The following is a 25,448-nucleotide window of genomic DNA, read 5'->3' on the forward strand; positions in this document are numbered from 1 at the left end:
GATAAATGATGTCAGTAATCTCCCTGCTTAACTTCTTTGGTGAAGTGTCTGTTCAGATCTTCTGCTCATTTTTAAAATTAGACTGTTGGTTTTCTCATTGTTGAATTTTAAGAGTTCTTTGTATATTTTGGATACCAGCCCTTTCTTTATCAGATATGTGTTTTGCAAAGAATTTTCTCCCAGTTGGTGGTTTAACTTTGAATTCTCTTAAAATACCTTTTACAGAGCAGAAGTTTTTAATGTTCATGAAGTCCAACTTCTGTTTTGTTTGTTTGTTTGTTTGTTTGTTTCATGGACCATGCCTTGGTATAGTACCTAAAAAGTCATCACCAAAGCTATGATCAACTAGATTTTCTCCTATGTTATCTTCTGGAAGTTTTATAGCTTTTCCTCTTACATCCAGGTCTATGATCCATTTTGAGTTAATTTTGTGAAACTCTGTATCTAGAATCTTTTTTTCTTACATGTGGATATCCAGTTGTTCCAGCACCATTTGTTGAAAATCTTGAAGTTCAGTAATGTTAATCCTCCAACTTTATATTTCTCCTTCAATATTTTACTGGCATTCTGGGCCTTTAGCCTTTTTATATAAACTTTAGCATCAGTTTTTCAATATCTACAAAATAACAGATTTCAATTGGGCTTGTATTGGATCTATAGATCAACTCAGAAAAAACAGACAACAATATTGAGTTTTCCAATCCATGTACATGGAATATCTATTTATTTATTTAAATCTTCTTTGATTTGGGGATGCCTGGGTGGCTCAATCAGTTAAGCATCTACCTTTGGCTCAGGTCATGATCCCAGAATCCTAAGATGGAGTCCCTCATCAGGCTCCATGCTCAGTGGGGAGGCTGCTTCTCTGCCTGCCACTCCCCCTGTTGTGCTCTCTCTCTCTATCTCTGACAAATAAATAAATAAAATCTTTTTAAAAAATCTTCTTTGATTTTGTTCATCACAGTTTTCTAGTTTTCCTCATATAGATCTTAGATATATTTTGTTATACTTATTTTTCTTTTCTTTTTTGTGCTAATGTAAATGGTATTGTGTTTTCAATTTCAAATTCCAATTGTTCATTGTTGGTGTATATGAAAGTAATTGCCTTTTGTATATTAACCTTGTATTTTGTAACCTTGCTATAATTGCTTATTAGTTCTGGGAATTTTTCTGTTATTCTTTGGGATTTTCTGCATAGACAATCATGTCATCTGTGACCGAAGACAGTTTTGTTTCTTCCTTCTAAAATGGTATACCTTTGATGTCTTTTTTTTTTAATTTTTTTTTATTTTTTATTGTTCTGTCTTACTGGGTTAGCAAGGACTTACAGCACAATGTTGAATAAGGAATAGTGAGGACATTCTTGCCTTGTTCCTGAGCTTAGTAGGAAAGCATCTAATTTCTCACCACCAAGTATGATGTTAGCTGTAGACTTTTTGTAGATTTTTTTATCATGTTGAAGATGTTCTCTTCTATTCCCAGTTTGCTGAGATCTTGACTTATTTTAATGTAAATATTAGTATGCTTCAGGATGAAACAAAGTAAAAAAAGTCTGTCTTACAGTGTAGTGGGTAATATGTCATCTGTTCTTTTCTAAACTAAAACTTCTAAAATAAGAGTATATTCGACATAATCATATTTTTAAATGAAGATGAAAACTTCCACTCACTGGAAGTTGAGTGTAGGTAAAGAGCAATGGCATTTTCCAGTCTTGAGTCAAAACTATACTTAAGCAAAATAACCCTCCAATCCTCTTGGTCAAAATCACTTCTTTAAACCATTATGAAAAAAAAAGAGAGAGAGAGAGAGAGAAAATAAACCATTATGTATACTAATGATTTACAATTTTGTCTATGACACTTGGCTATGTCTCCAATTACCCCAACACATAATGGTATTTTAAAACTATTATTATGTTCCCTCCAATTTTCTCGATACAATCATAGGTGCCATGTGCAATAAACATCCAAAGGCAGTTTTGTAATTTGTTTCATTGGCTCTAGATTGTTTACAGATACACTGTACATTATGCCAAACTTCTCCTTGAGACAATATCTGGACTGTTTCTGTTATGGTAAACCAACATTTGGGAAAGACTATACCAACATATGGATGGCCAGATTGGAAATTTCATGTGAAATTCCCACAGTATTAACCACCAAGAAGAACTCTCTAGAACAATAAGCTACTTTTACATTTTACCCTCACGAAAGTATTCATAAGTGTCCATAGAACACTTGAGAAATGTTTTACCACAGGCACTAAATATATGAAACAGATTATAGGAATGAAAATATGGCACATTTTATCAAATTGTGGAAAGGTTTCCAAAATTACTATCCCCAGGTTCTTAGTCACTGTTACGTCTAGAAACCTGAAGAAGGCTCAGTGTAGGCTGTTATCATCCATGAGATATCTGAGACCCCCTTTGACCATATACACACTTCTTATATTTTCAGTCAACCGAGCTCTTGTTGCAGCTTTGCAATATAGCCTACTGCTGTATTAAATTGCTAATCTCCCATAGAGATCCAATATTGAGCCCAGGTATTTTCTAATATTCAAAAAGAATGGGGTGTTAAAAACAAGTCAAAATGATAATATACATTGACAGAAAAATGACTGAATACAGATCAAGTTACAATAAACCTGCATTATGGAGAATGAATAAAAACCTTGGACAAGTGAAAACTAGTTTCTATCACTCTACCCTTCAAAGTCATCTCAGTAAATCCCCCCCGCAAACCTTCATATCTCAGAATTTCCTTCTACTTACTCATTGTTCTGTTTATTCTCTTCAGCTTAAGTCAGGTGAAACTTGAGATTACTTTTCACTGACCTTAAAATGTGATCAGTAGCCATCTGGGCTTACAAAGACAGGCAGGGCCCTGTATGTGAGCCAACATACATATTTTTACTTTGCTTAATATTCTGTCATATTGTGAAATGATTCTAATCTTGGGAAAGAGTAGTCAAGAACTGTTAAGATATTTACTAAGCTCTTTCATTGACTGTAATTTCTTTTTATTTGACTTCATGGGCAACTGGTTGTTATAACTTCAAAGAAGAGCTTCGTTTTTTGTTTTTTGTTTTTATGGCAACCTGAAAATTAAAGTTCTCAGAAAATGTACATGATTTATAATGATAATAAAATGAGATGTTGGAAAGTAGGAACATTACACACAATGAAGTTATGGTTCTCAAAAGGTCACAATGCAGTAGACTGATGGCCTCTAAATGCCACTGTTATGACTCAGAATGTGTCCTTTGAACAGTTGAACATTATGTTACGGTTAGGGCTTACAAGTTGAGAGCCTTCTATTATTTTACGCTTATGGAGGCCTCAGTTCTGCACTGCGTGTTCTTCAGAGGTGCACACATCTCCAGACCTACAAAAGGGACAACCAGAAGTTAGTGAGACCCTAATAAGGAGTCAGAATATCTGGCTCTAACACTCAAGAGTTGTGTTCATGTGAGCCAATTGTTTGGTTTTCCTGAGGTTCGGTTTCTGTTACGGAGGCAATATGAATGCTAAAAGAAAAAAATACCTTACACATGGGGTTGTCATCAAGCACAAACAGATTAGAAGAGGCTGAGTTTAATGAGGGAGGCTGTGGCCACATTCATGAAGGAGGTGATGGTGAGTAGAACTACTGCAAGTCAACAACTTTGGAAAACTGCAAATAGATGGGAGATGTATTTAACTGGTAGCATCAACAGAAATTGACTTTTAACTGGGTGAGGTATGGAGGGGTCAAATGTTCCCAGGTGTCTGTCTTGGGCGGTTGTAAACTTAGGGTGTCTTTTTGTGGGACAGTGAGCATAGGACATGGGGTAGATTTGACACCAGGGTGGTGGAGGGATGGGAGTTCAAAGCAGTTGGTTTTGTATGCCTTAGAAACCTATACATGCAATTGGAAGCTGGAGATATGACCCGAGGAAGAAGGAGAAATAATCTGAAAACAGTAGTGAGGAGTGAGTAGGTGATAAAAATCCAAGGTAGAACCAAGTTTTAATTAAGGAAAGGAAGTAAAGGGAGTCTTCAGAGAAGAAGTTGAGGATGTGGGGAGGTGACTGTTACTAGAACTCTTTTTTCAGCACAGCTATGATCATAATATCATCTTCACTAATACCAACAGAGACAGAAGCGGACGCCTAACCCTTTCTTCTTTGCATTTATATTTGTTCTTTTGGAAATACTTGGCACAGTTTTATAACATTAGTTTATGCAAAAACAGTATTCAATTAAAAAAATGCAAACCAGAGCCTCTTCTTAGAAATTCATCATCTTAGAGCTTGAAGAAACCTTAAAAATCACATAATTCCTTGAAACGACTTGTATTCAATGTCATAGTAGTAAAGTACAGGTTTCTACACCATCGTAAGTAAAAGAACCAAATAATTTTCTTCATTTTTCAGACATCTTTTGTAATCTCTGGGACGAGGTCACCAACCTGGGAGGTAAGAACATTGCCTTCTTATCTCTGAACTGACACCTTTTTTTTTTCATGGAATGTTTCACAGATTTGTGTGTCATCCTTGTGCAGAGGCCATGCTAATCTTTTCTGCGCAGTTCCAATTTCAGTATTTGTGCTGCTAAAGTGAATCCTGAACTGGCACTTTTTAGTCATGTGACCTTTGACAATTCATCTGATCCACAGACCTCCAGCTCCAAACATGGAGCTGAATTAGATCATTTCATAGATTCTATTCAGCTAAAAATCGTTGAGTCTATGAAGCTTTCTGCCTTGGCACAGGGGCATAACAGGGAATTTCTATTTGATAAATTGTAGAATGCTAATTTTGGATTTGAAAAATTAGAGATAGATTTTATGTATTCCTCCAAATATTTAACTTGTATATTTATGAATAAAGTACTGTGACTTAGGTGCACTGAATGAATAAATTAGCTCTGGTTCTTAGTAAAGACCAAAAAAATGGCAGAAAGAAATACATAAAGATAGAGGCAGCTGTTAATGACATATGATTTTTAAATAATAAAATTATCATCCTCCTCCAGCCCAGCCAACCCTGACAATGTGTACTTTTGTTAATATATATAATATATTGAGGAAGCCCACTTATAATCACTGTATACAGACATATATGGAAAGATAGTACTTTAGTTCCCAAAAGAAACATTTCATATTTTTATATTTTATATGGCTTAATACTTTCTGATCAGACTTTCATCTTCAACAATATCTTATTTCTCAGTTCTAGTGTGGGCTTCACCTAATTATTCCTATGAAAAATGTTCCCTCAGAATATCCCCTAATCCTGGACTTTCTCTAAGTGCCTCTCCAACTGGGTTATATATGTCTTCCCTTAACATTATTTAATATGTTCCTAAAATAAGAGGAGTAGAGCTTGGAAGTTTTTAACTCATATTTCCCCTGTGGTTAAGAGCTCCCCTTTCTCTCGAAAAAAAATGCAAATATTGTTTTAATTTTGCTTGCAATTTCATACACTTCCACATTGTAAGCTATTTTCTAAAATATGAATTGAAGTAATAGGAAAATTAAAGAAGTCTGGCCAGCTTAGCATTTTCCATATTTAGTTGTTACATTTTGTCCTTCAGAACTAAATTCCACATAAGGTAAAGAAAAGACAGTAAATGTCAGATATGGAGCTGCCAAAGCATGCAGGAAGCCAACATGAATATGAGGAAATTCATTAACAAACCTACCTAGATGTGTTTATACATGATTAAATTTATGGATAAAATGATACAATTCTAAACATTGCTTGAAAATAATCAGGATTTGGGGTGGAGGTGGGGATAGGGAGTGGGAATAGAGTACAGATTAAAACAATATTCCAGGTCTGGGGATGATAGTTGTTTAAGCTGGGTGATGGGTACATGGGTTCTGTTATCTGATCCTTTCTACTTCTGTATATGTTTAAATTTTGTAGAATAAAATATTTTTCTATTATACTAAATGCTTAACTTATAAATAATCAAACAGGACATCTTTTATCCTGGAATGTCTTTTTTAAAAAAAAAAAACAAACTAGACAACAAAAAGAAATAAAAGGCATGCAAATCAGCAAAGAAGTCAAACTCTCACTCTTTGCAGATGATATGATACTTTATGTGGAAAACCCAAAAGACTTCACCCAAAAACTGCTAGAACTCATACAAGAATTCAATAAAGTGGCCAGATATAAAATCAATGCACAGAAATCAGTGGCATTCCTATACACCAACAACAAGACAGAAGAAAGAGAAATTAAGGAGTAGATCCCATTTACAATTGCACCCAAAACCATAAGATACCTAGGAATAAATCTAACCAAAGAGGCAAAGAATCTGTACTCAGAAAACTATAAAATACTCATGAAAGAAATTGAGGAAGACACAAAGAAATGGAAAAACGTTCCATGCTCATGGATTGGAAGAACAAATATTGTGAAGATGTCAATGCTACCTAGAGCAATCTACACATTCAATGCAATCCTTATCAAAATACAATCCACTTTTTTCAAAGAAATGAAGCAAATAATCCTAAAATTTGTATGGAACCAGAAAAGACCCCGAATAGCCAGAGGAATGTTGAAAAAGAAAAGCAAAGCTGGTGGCATCACAATTCTGGACTTCAAGCTCTATTACAAAGCTGTCATCATCAAGACAGTATGGTACTGGCACAAAAACAGACACAGACACATAGATCAATGGAACAGAAAAGACAACCCAGAAATGGACCCGCAACTCTATGGTCAACTCATCTTCAACAAAGCAGGAAAGAATGTCCAATGGAAAAAAGACAGTCTCTTCAACAAATGGTGTTGGGAAAATTGGACAGCCACATGCAAAAGAATGAAACTGGACCATTTCCTTACACCACACACAAAAATAGACTCAAAATGGTTGAAAGACCTAAACGTGAGACAGGAGTCCATCAAAATCCTAAAGGAGAACACAGGCAGCAACCTCTTCGACCTCAGCTGCAGCAGCTTCTTCCTAGAAACATCGCCAAAGGCAAGGGAAGCAAGGGCAAAAATGAACTTCATCAAGATAAAAAGCTTTTGCACAGCAAAAGAAACAGTCAACAAAACCAAAAGACAACCGACAGAATGGGAGAAAATATTTGCAAATGACATATCAGATAAATGACATATCAGTATCCAAAATCTATAAAGAACTTATCAAACTCAACACCCAAAGAACAAATGATCCAATGAAGAAATGGGCAGAAGACATGAACAGGCATTTTTCCAAAGAAGACATCCAAAAGGCCAACAGACACATGAAAAAGTGCTCAACATCGCTCGGCATCAGGGAAATCCAAATCAAAACCTCAGTGAGATACCACCTCACACCAGTCAGAATGGCTAAAATTAACAAGTCAGGAAACGACAGATGTTGGCGGGGATGCGGAGAAAGGGGAACCCTCCTACACTGTTGGTAGGAATGCAAGCTGGTGCAGCCACTCTGGAAAACAGTATGGAGGTTCCTCAAAAAGTTGAAAATAGAGCTACCCTATGACCCAGCAATTGCACTACTGGGTATTTAACCCAAAGATACAAATGTAGGGATCCGAAGGGTTACATGCACCCCGATTTTATAGCGGCAATGTCCACAATAGCCAAACTACGGAAAGAGCCAAGATGTCCATCGACAGATGAATGGATAAAGAAGATGTGGTGTATATACACAATGGAATATTATGCAGCCATAAAAAGGAATGAGATCTTGCCATTTGCAACGACGTGGATGGAACTGGAGGGTATTATGCTGAGCGAAATAAGTCAATCAGAGAAAGACATGTATCATATGACCTCACTGATATGAGGAATTCTTAATCTCATGAAACAAACTGAGGGTTGCTGGAGTGGTGGGGGTTGGGAGGGATGGGGTGGCTGGGTGATAGACATTGGGGAGGGTATGTGCTATGTTGAGTGCTGTGAATTGTGTAAGACTGTTGAATCACAGACCTGCACCTCTGAAACAAATAATACATTATATGTTAAAAAAAAAAAGAAGAAGAAGAAGATAGCAGGAAGGGAAAAATGAAGGGGGGGAAATCGGAGGGGGAGACAAACCATTGAGAGACTACGGACTCTGAAAAACAAACTGAGGGTTCTGGAGGGGAGGAGGGTGGGGGGATGGGTTAGCCTGGTGATGGGTATTAAGGAGGGCACATACTGCATGGAGCACTGGGTGTTATATGCAAACAATGAATCATGGAACACTACATCAAAAACTAATGATGTAATGTATGGTGATTAACATAACATAATAAAAAAATAAATAAAAATAAATAAATAGACCAAACTAGAGTAAATTTTTCACTCATTAGATATAAATGCTTAATAAAGTAATCATTGATTTCCACACACTAACTTCCTTTATCAAATAATGTATTAATATTAAAATGTTCTAGTTTTGAAGTGCATTTATCAGACATAAGCTATTAATTGTCATTCCACATTTTTTTGTTCTTACTTCCTAAAGAATCATGCAAACAGCCTTTGGTTTCCCATTGCTTTCTCAATAGCCCAAAACACACTGAGCTAAAATAAACAGATCGGGGTACAACTGTTCAGTCTACAGTTGACTGCTGATTGATAAGTACTGCTCCAAAATCTATTCCATGGGTTGATGGATTGGTGAATGTTCAATTCATGCAGATGCTCAAAATTAATTTGCTGAATTAAGACCCCATTCTTTATTCACTCAGTCAGCACCTATCAAATACTCTCTCTTCTTTTTTTAACCTTAATCAACTCATTCCAACAAATATATTTTGAACACATATAGTGTGAAAGCCACAGTTTTAACCTAGGGATTAAAATTACTAAGACTCCTTTGCTGCTCATAGAAAAGCACATGGGAAACTATAAGACAAGGCAGCATAAGTGCCATAGTAGAGGGGGCTGAATAATGGCTCCCCCCAAATGTTCACATCTTAATTCCCAGAACCTCTGAATACGTTACCTTACATGACAAAAGTAATTTGAAGGTGAGATTAAATTAAGGATTTGGGGATGAAGAGAGTATCTGGATTATCCAAGTTAATCTGCTGCAATAAAAAAGGTCATTATAAGTGAAAGAGTGATACAGGAATGTCAGAGGCAGAGATTTGAAGATGCTATACTGCTGGCTGTGAGATGGAAGGAACCACAAGCCAAGGAATGTAGGTGACTTCTGGAAGCTGGCAACGGCAAGGAAACAGATTCATTCCTAGAGCCTCCAGAAGGAATACAGCCTTGCGAACCACTTGGGCTTTAGCCTTTTAAGACCCATTTTGGACTCCTGACCTCCAGAAACTTGAGACCTCCAGAACTTAATTTGTGTTCGTTTAAGCCCCTTTGTGTTTTTAAGCCACTAAGTTTGGGGTGATTTGTTACAGCAGCAATAGGAAACACACAGATAGGAACAATATTACTTCTGACCAGAGACATCAGGAACAGTTTTCTGGAGGAGATTAAATGGAACCATGACAGAGGTCTCACTTCTGCATCCTTTTGATCTATACTGTCTAGTATAGTAACCACTAAACACATGTGACTAAATTGAAACTAGAATTAAAAACAAAATTTTATATTCAGTTTTTGCACTAGCCACATGTCAAGTGCTTAATAGCCTTACATGGCTAGTGGGTACTCTATTTGACAGGGTAGATATAGGACATTACCCTCATTACAGGGAATTCTATTGGGCATCCTGACTTTAGGTCCTTAAGAATGGCACTAATTTCTGTCATTCCCCTGGGATATGATATGCTTTTCATTTATTATCTTGGCCAGGGTGGAAGGCACAGGAATGGGGCAAAAGCAGAGGTTTCCATCTGAACTTCAATTGCTTATTAATCATGCTCAGTCTTTTATTATCAATCCTGGCTGCACAACGGAATGCACTGGGGAGTTTTTAAAAATACTAATGCCCAAGCCCATCCCAATCATCTGAACTAGAATCTCTAGGAGAGTTTGAGGATCAGTGTTTTTAATGTTCCCCAGATAACTCTTTAATCAGGACTATTGCTGAGCAATAATTTTATTTAAATGTAAGTACTGGTATTGGAAAGGTCTTTCTTTTTATTCTCATAAAATTTACTTGGAGGCCATTTACAAATACATAATTGCTGCCAAAATAACTTGTCTAACTAGTTAGGTAAGTCTTATAGAAAAATGCTTACCATCTAATGCCAAGGGTTATGTCCAGAACAAATGAAGAAATATGGATTCATTAACATATTTATATATTTAGCATTACTAATGTGTATTATAGTCTAGAATATTTAAAATACACTATATGAATATATTTATATTTTGTATATGTTAATTTTGTTTCCTTTCATCAGAAATCTATTTGACTATTTGGTCATACTTTAGGAATAGACATTTAAAACGTGGGTTCTGGGTTACCTGGGTTGCTCAGTTGGTTAAGTGTCTACCTTTGGCTCAAGTCACGATCCCAGGGTCCTGGGTTTGAGCCCTGCATCAAGCTCCCTGCTCAGCGGGGAGCCTGTTTCTCCCTCTCCTGCTCCCACTGCTTGTGCACTCTCTCTATCAAATAAATAAATAAATCTTTGAAAAAATAAATAAAACATGGGTCCTAATACTTGGCACAGATGTTGCAGATTAATAAGAGATTTAACTCACAAAATCCAGAATAATAAACAACTATCACTTACTGGGGTTTTTTTATTATAATGTCTTTTAATTCACTGATAAAGAAATAATATACTCCAAAGCAATGTTACTTTTAATTCACTGATAAAGAAATAATATACTCCAAAGCAATGTTAGATTAATCACACTATTGTCCCAGGCAAAAGGAGATGAAAGGAGTCAAGTCTGAATTTAGTTGTTGCATACCTTTATTAGACTTGTTACTTGGGAGAAGTGGCTTAGCCAAATGAGAACTGATGTCCCACTCCAGTGTAAAAGTCAAAGTCTCACGTTGCCAAACCATGTTGCTAGAGAACAAGGTGCTGGTGATGACAGGCAACAGGATATTTTTCGAGGGGCTGGCTGCATGGCTTTCACCACTGCCCAGCTATCAGTTTTTGAAAGATACAATGCAGGTTTAGCAATGACATGCCAATGCATTTTTTTTAATTTATTGAGGTATAACCGACATATAATATTAAATTAGTTCCAGGTATACAACCTAGTGATTCAACATTTGTTGAACATTGTGAAATCATCACCACAATAAGTCTAATTACCATCTGTTATCTTACAAAGTTACCACAGGGGCGCCTGGGTGGCTCAGTCAGTTAAGCGTCCAACTCTTGATTTCAGCTCAGGTCATGATCTCAGGGTTGTGAGATTGAGCCCCGCCTCTGGCTCCGTGTTGGGTATGGAACCTGCTTAAGGTTCTCTCTCTCCCTCTGCCCCTACCCTCCTCTAAAAATATATAAAAGTTAATACAATATTATTGACTATATTTCCACCAATATATTTTAAAATTAAAAGCACCATTTCCATAAGGAGAAAATTTCCAAAACTCTTAGCGCTAGCCCATCAAACACTAGCTCTACAGAATATAATGACTCTTTTCCTGGCCAAGAAAACAGTACAAAGATCTTGAGTAAAAAGAATAAATGAGAGAATATAATTCTTGGAGTAGTAAGCAGAGACTAGTTCCAGGATATGAGTTGTTACATTAGAACATTTGTTTGGAGACATGTGTTCCTGGTATAATGATGGGAGTGGTCCAGATCAGAGTCCCTTGGCAGGGACTCACTTGGGCCCCTGCAGTGCCACCCTACTTATTTTAACATCTTCTCTAGAGAAGATGTTATCAGATGTTTATCAGATAAACAATGAAAAGGAGAAAGAACATCGAGAAGAATGCTGCTAGAACTTTTCATAGTCAATGTTAAGAAAAATTACAATCCTTATTTTCGTGAGAGGGTTAGATCTCAACAAGATAATATTCCTTCAAATGGATCCACAGTATAGCTCTACAAATTTATAAGAAAGTTTTACTCTACTTTTGAAGATAAAAGTTAATCAACATGGTTATAGCTGTGTAAATACATACATTATACATATATGCATACATATACATGTGCATATATGTATATAATAAATCATATTATATAATTAATAATTATAATTAAAATAACATACATATCTGTTTATATATGTGTCTGTAAAAGTAATTAGTGAACCACAAGATTTTTTTTAAAGATTTTATTTATTTTCTTGACAGAGAGAGAGACAGCGAGAAAGGGAACACAAGCAGGGGGAGTGGGAGAGGGAGAAGCAGGCTTCCCGCTGAGCAGGGAGCCCGATGTGGGGCTCGATCCCAGGACCCCGGGATCATGACCTGAGCCGAAGGCAGACGCTTAATGACGGAGCCACCCGGGCGCCCCTGAACCACAAGATATTGAAACTGAAGGCTCAGACTGAAAAAAAATTTGCCCTTAAAAAACTTCAGTTTAACAAACACTTGAGAAGACTCATTAAACACTGGGCTGACTCCTGATTCCACTCCTAGTGAGGAGCAAATAAGGAAGACAGACATGTAACTATAGTAGTAGATCCAATGGCAGAGGAATGTTCACGACTCTGTGAGCACAGAGAAAAATCATCTAGCCTAATGGGGTATCAGGACGGCTTCTTGGTGGGAGCTCAACTGTGTCTTGAAAAAATGAGTCATGATAGGCATTATTCTTGCTGAGTGATGAGGGCTTAGAGGTGGGAAGAGTAATGGGTTTTGGACAGAGGAAAGAACATGATGAACCGATAGCAAAATTATGTGAACAGGGAACTAGACAAAATTTAGCAAACCTAGAGTATGATGTGTGCTGTAAAGGTGACAGCAGATGAGGCTGGAAGGAAAGGCAGCATCTAGATTATGAGGACCATATGCACCTTGTTTTAGAGACAATTTTCTCTTTTGCAACTGGTGATATTTGCATTTTAGATTATTCAGTCTATCTGCTGTATGAAAGATTTAAGTGGGTAAATAATGGAAACAAAAAGATGAGTTACAAGGTTAATGCAAGCAAGCAATGAACCCTTGAACTAGAAAAATGGCATAGGGAAAAAGAGAAGGGATGGAGTCTGTGATTGTTTTGGTAATAAAACATAGAATTGGATGACAGATTGGATTACAGAAAAAGGGGTAGAAGAAAGAATTGAAAATGACTTCCAGCTTTCTTGCTTGGGTGACTGAGAGGATGTTGGTATTTGTTAGGGAATGATGAGTCTGAGAAAGAATATTCATTGAATGAAAACTTCTAAGTTCAGATGTATAATTTGTTTTGAAGTATCTGTCAGAGATTCAGATAGAAACACCCAGCAGATACTTGATACATGGAACTGAAGTTCAGGAGAGACTTCAGGACTGAAAAGAAAGAAAGAGAAAGTTACTTGGAAGGCCAAAGAATATGAGTGGTAGTAAGAAATAAAATAATACATAGGACATGAGATAGCCCCAAAAAACAGCAATACAATTTGGGGGCACATCAATGCTACTAAGGTACATAAAGGGACAAAAGAGTGCCCTTGAGGGACAGGGTAGGAAGAGTTAAGTAGGAAAAAAGATAGCCAGTATAAATGGGTATCAAAGAGACCAAGAGAAGAGAGGTTTACAAGAATGGTATGGTCCTCAGTGGCAAAAGCATCAGAGAAGTCAGTAAGGATGTTGAATTCACAGCTTCCCATACTGGGAAGACTGGCCACATGGTGCATGTCTTTAACTGTTGTGAGTACTGCAGCACGTAAATATGTTAAATAGGTTTGAAATAATAGCAAATTGCCTAACGTATTTAACATATGTTAAACATAGGTTTACTGTAATCCAGTAAACCTCCATGGGTTTCACAGGAACATTTTAGGTGAGATGGAGGAGCAGAGTGCAGCTTGAAGGTAGCGGGTAAGGCACTAACATGGCCAAACTAGAGTGGGCTGCAATGATTTGGGGTTTCAGAATCACACACAAAACTTGATTTGATTTGTTGTTCTACCACAAGGATGGCGAGTTACCTACCCTCTGAGCCTTAGTTTCCAAAATTTGCACAATTAAAATGAAATACTAATAGCAAGATGCCAGCATGGTTGTGTTCTAATGAAAACTCCTCCAGAATTGTAGATGGTATCTTTGGGCTGTGTCTTCGCATGATGGGGAGACAGATATCCCTCTCTCTTTCTCTCTCTCTCTCTCTCTCTGTTCACATAAGAAGAGAGTCCTATCAGATTAAGGACCAACCTTATGACCTCATTTAACCTTAATTACCTCCTTATAGGTCCTGTCTCCAAATATAGTCACATTGGTGGTTAGAGCTTCAACGTGTGAATTTGGTGGGGGACACAATTCAGTCCATTGAATAGCCATTCAGATCACTGATAAAGTGGGAATGGCTACCCCAACCTAGTCACTCACATAACCTATTCTTTGAATAAGAATGAGCACCTAAGGTCAGAAGCATGGTTGGAGGTGGGGCACCTGGGTGGCTCAGTCATTAAGCATCTGCCTTTGGTTCAGGTCATGATCCCAAGGTCTTTGGATCGAGCCCTGCATCGGGCTCCCTGCTCCGCGGGAAGCCTGCTTCTCCTCTCCCACTCCCCCTGCTTGTGTTCCCTCTCTCGCTGTCTCTCTCTGTCAAATAAATAAATAAAATCTTAAAAAAAAAAAAAGAAACATGGATAGAGGCATTCCTGTATACCCTCCCCCACTTGCCTCTGCCTTATCCAGCCTATTTTCTCTTCTCGCCTGCTTTGCCCAGAAATAATGCTATGGAATTAATAAAAAGAATAAAGTTTTCAAATTGTATTCTTTTCCTAAAAGAGAAAGGGCATATATCCTCCCTTTCCTTCAAATAACTCATACATTAATTCTCCTTTTTAGGATATCACACGTTTTTGGGGTTTTATTTTTTGTGTTTTTTCTTATAACAGCCTGGACCTTAGGCCATCTTCCCACTAAATAAATGTAATTGTAATATTTTGGTTGTATGAAAGAAAGATTGCCTGCCTGGGAGGCAGGAAACTTGGATTCTAGGCTCAGTTCTACTGTAAACTATTTGCAGCAAATTGCCTAACATATTTATATCTTGAAACTTGTTTTCTCAAGTGTAAAATGGATTGGATTTAACGGTCTTAAACTTTGTTCCATCCCTAACATATATAATTCTAACAATATCAGAATTATATATCAAAAAGTTTCTAAGGTTTAAAACACTCAGCTTCCATAGTCTCCAACTCAAGATCTTCTATTAGAGTTTGATGAGCCTAGTTTGTGATTTCCCACGGTAAGAAATAGATAGATACTGTGATATTATGGCTTGTACTCGATGCATTCTCTAAATGGAATAGAAGCAGAGTTTCCCTTTAACTCTGAATTAGTGACCAAGGTTGCTTTCTACAAATGGCAGTACAGTAACTGTAAACCCAAGAGCACACCACTAGAGGGCAATACAGTAACATAGATCCTTTAGGACCTTGACATTTTATCCTATGGTGATCACCTGTAAACATGATGTAATTGACTCCCTGAGCACTGCCAGTATTATGGGATGTCACTGCAAACACAGACTACAAACTAAGAAAAAAAAAAAAAAAAGAATACAATTGGGAATTATTTAATGCCAGCATGATGATAAATGTAGACATTTTGACTGATTATAAACAAGGCAAATGCATGAAGATAAACTCAAATAATGGACTCTCCTTTTTATCCAGATATCAGACTATACAATACAAGACAGCTACATTCAGTTCCTTTTAAAGAATATTTCCTGGGCGCCTGGGTGGCTCAGTTGGCTGGGCGACTGCCTTCGGCTCAGGTCACGATCCTGAAGTCCCGGGATCGAGTCCCACATCGGGCTCCCTGATTGGCGGGGAGTCTGCTTCTCCCTCTGACCCTCCTCCCTCTCATGCTCTCTGTCTCTCATTCTCTCGCAAATAAATAAAATCTTTAAAAAAAATTTAAAAAAAAAGATATTTCCTCATGAAGGGGCTCTGACCTATTCCTTGGGCAGGGTGCCTGTGTCCGCCTGTGACAGCCCTCCCCACTCGGCAGGCCTACTTTCCTCCCCTTGACTGCACCCCACAAAAGCAGATAACCCATAGCCTGACCGGCCAACTATGAGGTAGTTTTTTTTTTTTTTAAAGATTTTATTTATTTATTTGAGAGAGAGAGAGAATGAGAGATAGAAAGCACGAGAGGGAAGAGGGTCAGAGGGAGAAGCAGACTCCCTGCTGAGCAGGGAGCCCCATGTGGGACTCGATCCCGGGACTCCAGGATCATGACCTGAGCTGAAGGCAGTCGTTTAACCAACTGAGCCACCCAGGCGCCCTATGAGGTAGTTTAATATAAAAGTTCTACACAAAATGTGGTCAGGGCTGACTGGTTGCACCACCAAGAGTCTCTCATTCTGAAATTTAAATTTCCACCCTTGGAGAGAATCAGTCCGTTGATTGCAGGAATATACCTGAGAAGAAACTAAAGAGTGATGATCTTGGATGCCTGCTGCTGGAGGCTGGGGGGGGGGGGGGGCATTAGAAAAGCCTATCTTTAAATCTGGGTTGAATCTTGAATCTTTCCCATTTCCAAACTACAGTTCCTATTTTTTAGAGGCTATTCCTAGCTTCCTTTGAGATTTCTCTCCCCTTCTCCCTCTCCCCCTCTTGCCTCTGCCTTTGTCTTTATTTTTGCACATAGAACTTTTTGGTTACCTGAGTTAGGCTAATTGGGTCCTTTATCCTGCCCCTGGAAAAGGAGCTTAAAAGCACACCCACAGTAACTGCTGTGGTTGCTAACCAATTTTCTTTTTGCACATGATACACAAAGTGTTACTGTCTTGCAACTGCATGAGCATATCCTTGAACTGCAAAGGGGTCATAAATTTGTTACATGCTTGCTAAGAAAAACTCCAATTAAAAATATCTATTTTCGAACAGATTATTCTTATTTAAAAAGAAAGAATTATAGTGTTATACAAATACTAAGAGATTTGACATTAAAAATTTTGAGCAGCACACTGTGTTGTTGCAGGATATCCATATTGTAAAGCCTATTCTAGTCATTGAAGCACAGGACTTCTCCAGAAGGGTCACATAGGATTTGAAGATGACAGCCCCCTCGAGTTTCTCACCGTCATGCTAGTCCACACTCAACCTCTGGCAATTCATCAAAATGATCATCTAAGTGTTCCTACCAGTTTATGGCTCTGGTGACTTCTGCTCCAGTTAAGCCAGTCTCAGCTGTGACTGTCCGAATGCACCTGTCTCAATTCACCTGTGAATGTCTGAATTCACCTCTCCCCACATCTCAGGGTGTCAGTTTGCCCCACAAGCTCAGTTCTCTGATGAATCATGAAAAGTCATTGAGCTTCAGTTTGTTCAGCTTTTTCTCCAGGTAAGGATGGAAGTGATGACTTCCAAGCTCTTTCCATGTCAGAACTAAAACAAGTTCAAAGATGACTTACTGAGCTTTACCATGAGCCTAATACCATGCAAACTATTGTATAAATGTCCATGTCTTTAATTCTTCTGATAAACTATGGCTTTCTGCTGCAAATGCCCCACAGTGCCTCCTTGTTGCTACCAGCTGCAAACCCCCGGGTGAGTCCTCCTAATTGTGTGAGGATTTTAGTTCCTTGTATATCAGTTTCTCCTTTTGTAACTTCTAGAAATTTCAAAATCCATGTAGATGACTCTCCTAATATTCCAGATGCTCAATCCCCTGACCTCTCTTCTCTCCGTAGTTGACCATGTCCCCCATGTGATCTCAGTTCCCCACCCCCATGGTCCTATCACTGGCTTATCTGCCATCACAAATAGGAATCTCTCCATGATTTCAACTTCAAAATTGCATTTTTGGACCACCACTTATCTCCCCAGCTCAATACCTCTAGGTCTTCTGCCCCACCAAAACACTTCAATGACAACAGATACACGATCCCTTAATTCTACTTTCCACTGTTACTTGCTGCCTTCATCATCCACCTTCTTCGATATCCATGTTCCATCATTATAATTACACCCTTGCATGGAACCTCAAGTCTCATGCCTTCTTCATTATATTCTCTTAGTACAACTGTCACTCTGGTTAAATCTAGCTCTGCCTAATCCTAACCCCATACCTGCGAAGCTAAACATGACTAAAGACAAATATTCAATCACCCAATGACTCTTAAATTAAATATGTGTCCACTAGCTCTTAGTGCTACCTGGAAATCCAAGTACGCTCACTAGCACATTTTCTCTCCCATTCCCTTAAACTCTTCCTCATCAGCGTTTGGTCCTCAGACCTTCAACAGCTTCACCTGCCTCCCAACTCTCAGCTGATGACCATACTTCCAATTTCTCTTTCAGGGGAAAAAAGAAACTAAACCAGGAGAAAACTTCCACGCTCGCTCACAACCACCACCACCCACATATCCTGCACCTGTGCCCACACTCTCCGCCTTCATTCCTGTTACCGTCAGTCTTGTATCTAAGGCCAGCCTTTCCCTGTGTACACCAGATCCTTTACCTCTTGCCTTCTCAGCCATTCCCTTTCTGACATCAATCATTTTTTCCTTCTCTAATGGATTAGAGAAGATAAACATACAAACATGCTGTAAATGTTCCCATCTTTAAAAAGTATATATTTAGTATTCACCCCACTACCTACTATCCCGTTTCTTGGGCCTATTTTTCAATAAAACTTCTTGAAGTTGTCTGTACTTCTGTTTTAATTTTTTTTTAAGATTTTATTTATTTATTTGAGAGAGAGAGAACGAGAGATAGAGAGCACGAGAGGGAAGAGGGTCAGAGGGAGAAGCAGACTCCCTGCTGAGCAAGGAGCCCGATGTGGGACACGATCCTGGGACTCCAGGATCATGACCTGAGCCGAAGGCAGTCGCTTAACCAACTGAGCCACCCAGGCGCCCCTGTACTTCTGTTTTAAATCACACACACACACACACACACACACACACACACACACACACACACACACCACTCTCTAACATTACCTCCTGTTTCTTCCACCCTCTCCTCCATTCCAGCCACACGGCCTCTGCAGAAATAGCAATATTTCTGCACCTCACCAACCAGGACCCGCCTCAGGGTTTCCTTTACCTGGAAATCTCTTTCCTTCAATGTCCTCATGGCTTGTACCTTCACTTCTTCTAGACTTCTGTTCAATTGTCACCTTATCACAAACTTTTCTAAAAGAGAAATGCACTCTCTCCCATCACTCTACCCAGGATTCTCTTTCCCCTTTCTCTGCTTTGTTTTATTTTTTTTTTCCCAGAGCATTAGCATCTTCTGAATTTTTAAAATCATTGTTATATACCAGCAAAATTTAAACTCCATAGGAGAGGGACTTCCATCTGCTTTATTTGCTGCTTTATTCCAAGTGCCTAGAACAGTGCCTGGACACAGGGAGCATTCAATATATATTAGCTGAATGGATACTAAATTCTGCAAACAAGGAAACCAAATTTTACAGACAGTACATTAAGTGGCTCATCCACTAGGAGTACAGAAATGATAAAAATTGCTAAACTTCTAATTAAACAGGACCTTTGGGGAGCCTGGCTGGCTTAGTCTGTGGAGCATGCGACTCAGGGTTGTGGGTTCGAACCCCATGTTGGGTATTGAGATTACCCTTAAAAACAAATAAAATCTTTAAACACACACACACACACACACACACACACACACAAACCACCATCTGCATCACAACATAGTTAGGAATCAATTCTCCATAGGTCTCTCATGTTTCTGCATATCTTACAAGGAGAGGCACCAATCGCCTTTGCTCCAGACTGTATTTTCATGGATATTTATATACTGATCAGTCCTAGAAATTAGAGATGGTAACTCCCTCAAGAACAAAGGCTAGGTATGCTTGCCGCCCATTTTTAAAAAAATTGTATTCCCTAAGTTCAGGGTTTCTCTCCTGATGTATAGGCACCAATCTGGACCCAACACTTTGGCCTATGAATTTCCCAGGGGAACTTTGGGTAAAGAGAACTAACACAAACTCATTACTTGCTGTGCTCTGAGTAACAAAATCCTTTGTCTCTGACCTAGAAGTGCCTTCTGCCATCATCAAAACTGTGGCAGGCTAACTTGTGAACTTGAAGGAGATAAGATCTCAGACCCTTCATAGTTCTTCACAAATACTATACTACTGTTCCCCAGGGCACCAAGTGAATTCTAGCAGTTTCTGTCTCTGATTCTTAGAATACCTTAATTTGCCAGATACATTCCATTTAGTTACCCCTTAATTCTCTGTATAACTTAGGTAGTTGGCAATAGATGAAAGACTTAGTCCTTTGCTCAAGTTTATATTTAACCCAAGATGCCAGGTAAATCCTAAGCAATGTGTTGAGGCACAGTGGGTGCCATCCCTCCTGGACAAACCAAGGCAACACTCAGGCTGCCCACTGGACTATAGTGAAAAGGGTAACTGGGCACTGATTTGGTGCTTGTGCCTGTAGCAACTAAAGATCTCTTGTCCTCACTCTTCTCTAGTCTGGGTGGCTTCCCCTCTCTACTAGCCTGTGATCTCTTTTCTCTAGTCTAGGGGCAGGAAAAGCTCGCTGTGCCACCTTGAAGCTGAGTCCCTCTACCTTATGATGCTTAGAACTCAAGAAGTTACCCCATTTGTTCACTGCTTTATACTTTCCTCAAAGAAGTGGTGACTGAACACTGACTGGGTCGAAGAGAAACCCTCAGGGATCAAATAATCATGAACTTAGGAATGTCTCTGTTAGCCCAAACAGCATCCAGTTCCTAGAGCTGACACATCACTTAGCACTCCCCTAGGAGGGCAATCTCTCCATTCACTGGCCCTGGACATGACACGGCCCTAGACACCTGGACAGGAAAATGACAGTACCATGGAAGACAGACCCACCCTTACGCCTGATCTAGGGAAAATGAGATAGAACCAGATGTTCCACCACATCTGGACAACCACGGAACGGCACCCCACCCACTTCTACCATATTAATATAATAATTGAAATGTTCTATATGACGGTGTCATTCTCCCAACAAATATTTAGTTAACATTAGTTGTGATAACTGATTAAGAATTTTAATATGAGGCAAGGGCAATCTGGGGAAACACATGATTGTATTTTAATATCATAGTCGATTAGATATGTTATCTTTCATTATCAAAGTTCTTCACACATTTTAATTAAGTGCATATATATCAAACTGAAAAGATAATTAAGTTTTGGAACTCTTTTGATCTTTCTGAAAGTAATCAATGGCCATATTTTTAATAACTGATTCTTCATTAGCTTAAATTTATTATATTAAAAATATAATTTATAATTCATATATATTAATTCAAACCTGGGAAATTATAGAAATGTATTGATTTAGAAGCAACAGAATAATCACAACAACAGGATAATCACAATGCCCCATCTCAGGAAGTAGCTGCAACACGGGCCCTAGCATACCCAATCTTTTTCCCTTACATAAGACTACCTTCTTCCTTATTTCACTAGGCTCTTAAATCTTGCCTGAGGAAAGACTGTAAAAACTAATTTAATTTTAATTTAGTGATATTGCATCACAAATCAAAATGACAGCCCTGTCTTTCTCTCTGGTTAACAATCTTACATGGTGATCAGTTGAAACAATTCTAAGAATTCTTCAAAACATGTATTGCTAGCAAAGTAACTATTTAATTAAGTTAGACAGGAAATTCTGAAAAAATCTTTCATAAAATAACGATTAAAGCAACTCATCCGTTCAGTTAAAAACACATATTTTTATATTGACTCAATCAGGAACAATGGTAATCAATAGAGGAATGATTTAGTTTTAATTGAGACTAGACAGGTACATCAAAACTATCCCTAAAATTTACTTTCACTGGACATCTGGACTTGATAGAGGGAAATCTTAACAGAAAATGGGAAATTCTTCCATTCTAATTACATATTTAGGAAATGGTTTGTGGACATACATGCATCTTCAGAATTCAGAATGGATTATTTTTCCTTTTTATATAAACCAATATGATCAAGTTAAACATTCTAATTTACAGTGGATGATATAAAACTTCTTACTTTGATTTTGTTTTTGTAAACCTCTTAATATTACATGTTTTCTTCAAATGTTCTAAAGCTCTGTAAATATTTTAAAACTCCGACAGCTTTAGATGAACTCTGGATTTCAGAAATTTGTGTGTACATGTGAGCAGAAATAAAAAATTACTATCTTATTTCATTAAAAGTGTGACTCTCATGCCACATGGTCTGCAGTGAATTTCATCAATAGAATAAAACACTTTGTATAACTGAGGGTTCTAGAGGGGAGGGGGGAGGGGGATGGGTTAGCCTGGTGATGGGTATTGAGGAGGGCACGTTCTGCATGGAGCACTGGGTGTTATGAACAAACAATGAATCATGGAACACTGCATCAAAAACTAATGATGTAATATATGGTGATTAACATAACAATAAAAAATTTTAAAAAAAACACTTTGTATATGCACTGCCGAAACAAAAACTAGAATAAAACAGTTTGGCCTGAAGAATGGAAAAAACTAAAGTAATGGATTCAAAAACAAGGAAATGGGCATTGTTCCAGAAGCCTATCCATGGTGAAGAAAAAATATCAGGTAACAGGTCAGCAGCTAAAGCCTCTAGGTACAGGAGTCCAAGGCAAGACGGGGTGGTCTGAAGTCAGTGAGGCACCTGGAAAATTTCAGAAAATTGTGGCCATCTTGGAATAGTGGTTGAGGGTGAACTCAACAAATCCAACAGGCCCACGCACAAATCCTGGCTTTACCAGCTAGTAACTAGATACTCTTGGGCCAGTTATTGTCCTAAGAGCTTCAGTTTCTTCAAAATGTAAATGGACATGATCACAGTACTTATCTCCCAGGACCTTTGTGAGGAACAACAACAATCATCCACATAGCACAAGGCCCGGCCACAAATCCAGCACATGCAGCTGAGAAGAGTCATGTTAAGAAGAGAGAAGTTAGTAATCAGGAATCAACTTGCTATCTTCTGAAATATAAAGAAGACAGAGTACAATCCCATAAATATGGGGTCAGGCTGCCCACTGTGCAATTAGGAGTTGGGTCATTTGCTACTTGCATTAAAATTAAAAAGCACATTTTCCCCCATTTTACAGGCAAAAATGACTTGGAAATGCAACCCAGTAGTTGTTACAATATATAAATTTGTCCAACCCACTTTCTGGTTATATTCACACCAGAATGAATCCAATAATTCATTTCCTATGACTCATAATCACATGGTTTCTAGAAAGTTACTGAAGAATTAATGAGTCATCTTTTCTAATAGCCCTGACTATATAATGTCTTTAAATCCTGCTTTGTCTAAGTTAAGCAGACGTGCTTTCCAAAGGTCACAACCTCTTCCTCTGCCAAAGGCCTGAACATTTTCTCATTAGAGCCTTAATTCTCTGTGAACGGCCCAGTATGACCACAGGTTTAATAACTTCTTATCTAGAAAGACAGTCGCACGTCTTTCTCAACACAGATTTGGCTTAGCTCGGTATCATATTTTGCAAAATGCCCCTCTTTATCTTCTGCCAGTGAAAACTCCCCTTTACTCTCTTATCCTCCAACTTTCAACAACAAATATGGAAAATGTTTTCCCTTTAGGAACATTTTAAATGTTTGTATTTTAAGAGGCTCCCAATTCACTCCCTCTCCCCACCCCCAATTCTTTAATTATTTCTCAGATCTTTAATTATAAAATAAATTGACAGTTACATAAACCAAGTATATAAACTTGTCTTCACAGTGACAGCTTCAAATACTTTTAAGGTCAACTATTTTTAAAATATGAGTTCTTTTCAGTTAAAGACTCTTAAATATTTTAAAATCTATCCCATTTCAAATTTGATCTCCTACAATGTATACTGAATTCTAGGTAAAACACAGAATAGCTTTTGTACTACCAAAGCCAGTGTATAATTGTCTCTTCATTTGCTGTTAATTTTAAGACATAGTCCCATTCTCAAGAGAGGTAATTATACTTGGAAAAAAAAAATCAATTAGAGACTCTGCTTGTCATGTTTCCACAAAATCCCCAAAGCCCCAGGAAATACTGTAGAATTAATAAGTCACCAGTAAAGCATTAATGTGAGTCATAGAAAGACCAAACCTCTTTCAATTTGATGCTATACATTTGCAATCATGTCAAAGGCAGGAACACTTTAGAGCCTATCTAAGAAAATCACCTTGCAGAATTGATAACTATAAAGGCTCAGAATTATTTCCTAAAAAAAAAGAAAAACAAACAAAAAAACTCAAATTCTTTCAAGAAGTTGTCTGTAATTCTTTGTAAAGATTGAACTCTACTATTCCCGTATGTTTTCCCACCTACTATTTTACAATTTATAACTGAAAAGCATACTATCAAACAGTAAGTAGGGAGAAAAACACTAACCAGCAAACTCTGCTAACTGAGCTCATAGTCCGCTACTCCATGATCACTTGGCCGGATGAATCCAAATCCTCCACCAGCAACAAGACTCCGGCTTCACGGACACAGTTCTGAAAAGAAAGGCCATCTAGTTCAGACCGTGGGTTTAAGAACAGAACGAACCTGAGTTCAAATTCCGGCTTGGCCACCTACGAGCTGTATGACTAGAGCAAGTGATGTAACCTCCCCAATCTCAGCTCTCTCATCTTTAAAATGAGAAAAGCAATAGCTATTTACCAAATGGCTTATCATAGCATGAGGCACACGGTACAGGCTCAAAAAGGATAGCTATTATCACGATGATTATTACACGACATATATCTACTGCCATTTCAAGTTTAAGGTTCTTTAACTGTAAGGACTAACTTCTTAATATTTTGTGTGCCTATCATCATACACAACACTCACACACATCTGATAATTATGAGCACCACCCTCCCCAGCTCCCTGGTTCTGTGAGCTCTACCCCAGCTGCCAAGCTGTAGGGGAGGAGACAGGGAAACGAGGAAGTCAGCGTGGATGAAGTCAGGAAAGGTTCACATTAGTAACTAGTCAAAAGCCAAATCTGTACAACCACATTGGACCATTTCCTATCTTGATTTTTATTATTACTGACTGAATATAGGGCAGCCGATTTTTTTTTTTCTCCATCTTTACAACAGTTTAGTTCAGAGGTGAGAGGAAATGAAAAGGGTGGTTTGTCAGGAAATAAGTTCTCTTTATGCAGCTGAGAATGTGCACCCGACAAATTATGTAGCAATCTGCCTAACTAGTCCCACGAACGTAAGTCACAGGTGTAGGTAATGCTGTCACAAACTTGGAATGCATAAAACTCGTGGATGAATCTCAGATCGTCTCCTTCTGTCTTAGCATAGGTGGGGCATAGGGTCCCAGATTCCTGAGCTAAATTTAATAAAAATTGCACATATTGGCCAGTGAGTCTTAGGATAGTCTAGACCACCGTCATTTCAGCATGGCATAAATAAACACCACAAAGTCAATTTTCTTCGTGAATGGAACCTTTAAAGATCTCACTCATGAAGCTTCTCTGTAGGTC

The 25,448-nt window shown here is 38.1% G+C and overlaps 1 protein-coding gene and 1 non-coding gene across 2 annotated transcripts in view; both read right to left on the reverse strand.

Moving 5' to 3' along the window:
- The window catches only part of COL21A1 (collagen type XXI alpha 1 chain), a 380,703-nt gene that overhangs the window by 239,489 nt on the left and 115,766 nt on the right, over positions 1 to 25,448 (reverse strand). Inside the window, exon 4 of the mRNA XM_073905127.1 lies at positions 24,356 to 24,462. The gene's annotated coding sequence lies outside the window, so the exon portion shown is untranslated. The remainder of the gene's footprint in view (positions 1 to 24,355; positions 24,463 to 25,448) is intronic.
- LOC112838078 (U6 spliceosomal RNA) lies at positions 4,503 to 4,605 on the reverse strand. Its single transcript, XR_003211879.1, has one exon. It is a non-coding gene; the product is annotated as a U6 spliceosomal RNA (small nuclear RNA).

Source organism: Callorhinus ursinus, unplaced genomic scaffold (genome assembly GCF_003265705.2).
Source record: "Callorhinus ursinus isolate GAN/ISIS: 27379988/994484 unplaced genomic scaffold, GSC_fseal_2.0 scaffold22, whole genome shotgun sequence".
Classification (NCBI taxonomy): domain Eukaryota; kingdom Metazoa; phylum Chordata; class Mammalia; order Carnivora; family Otariidae; genus Callorhinus; species Callorhinus ursinus.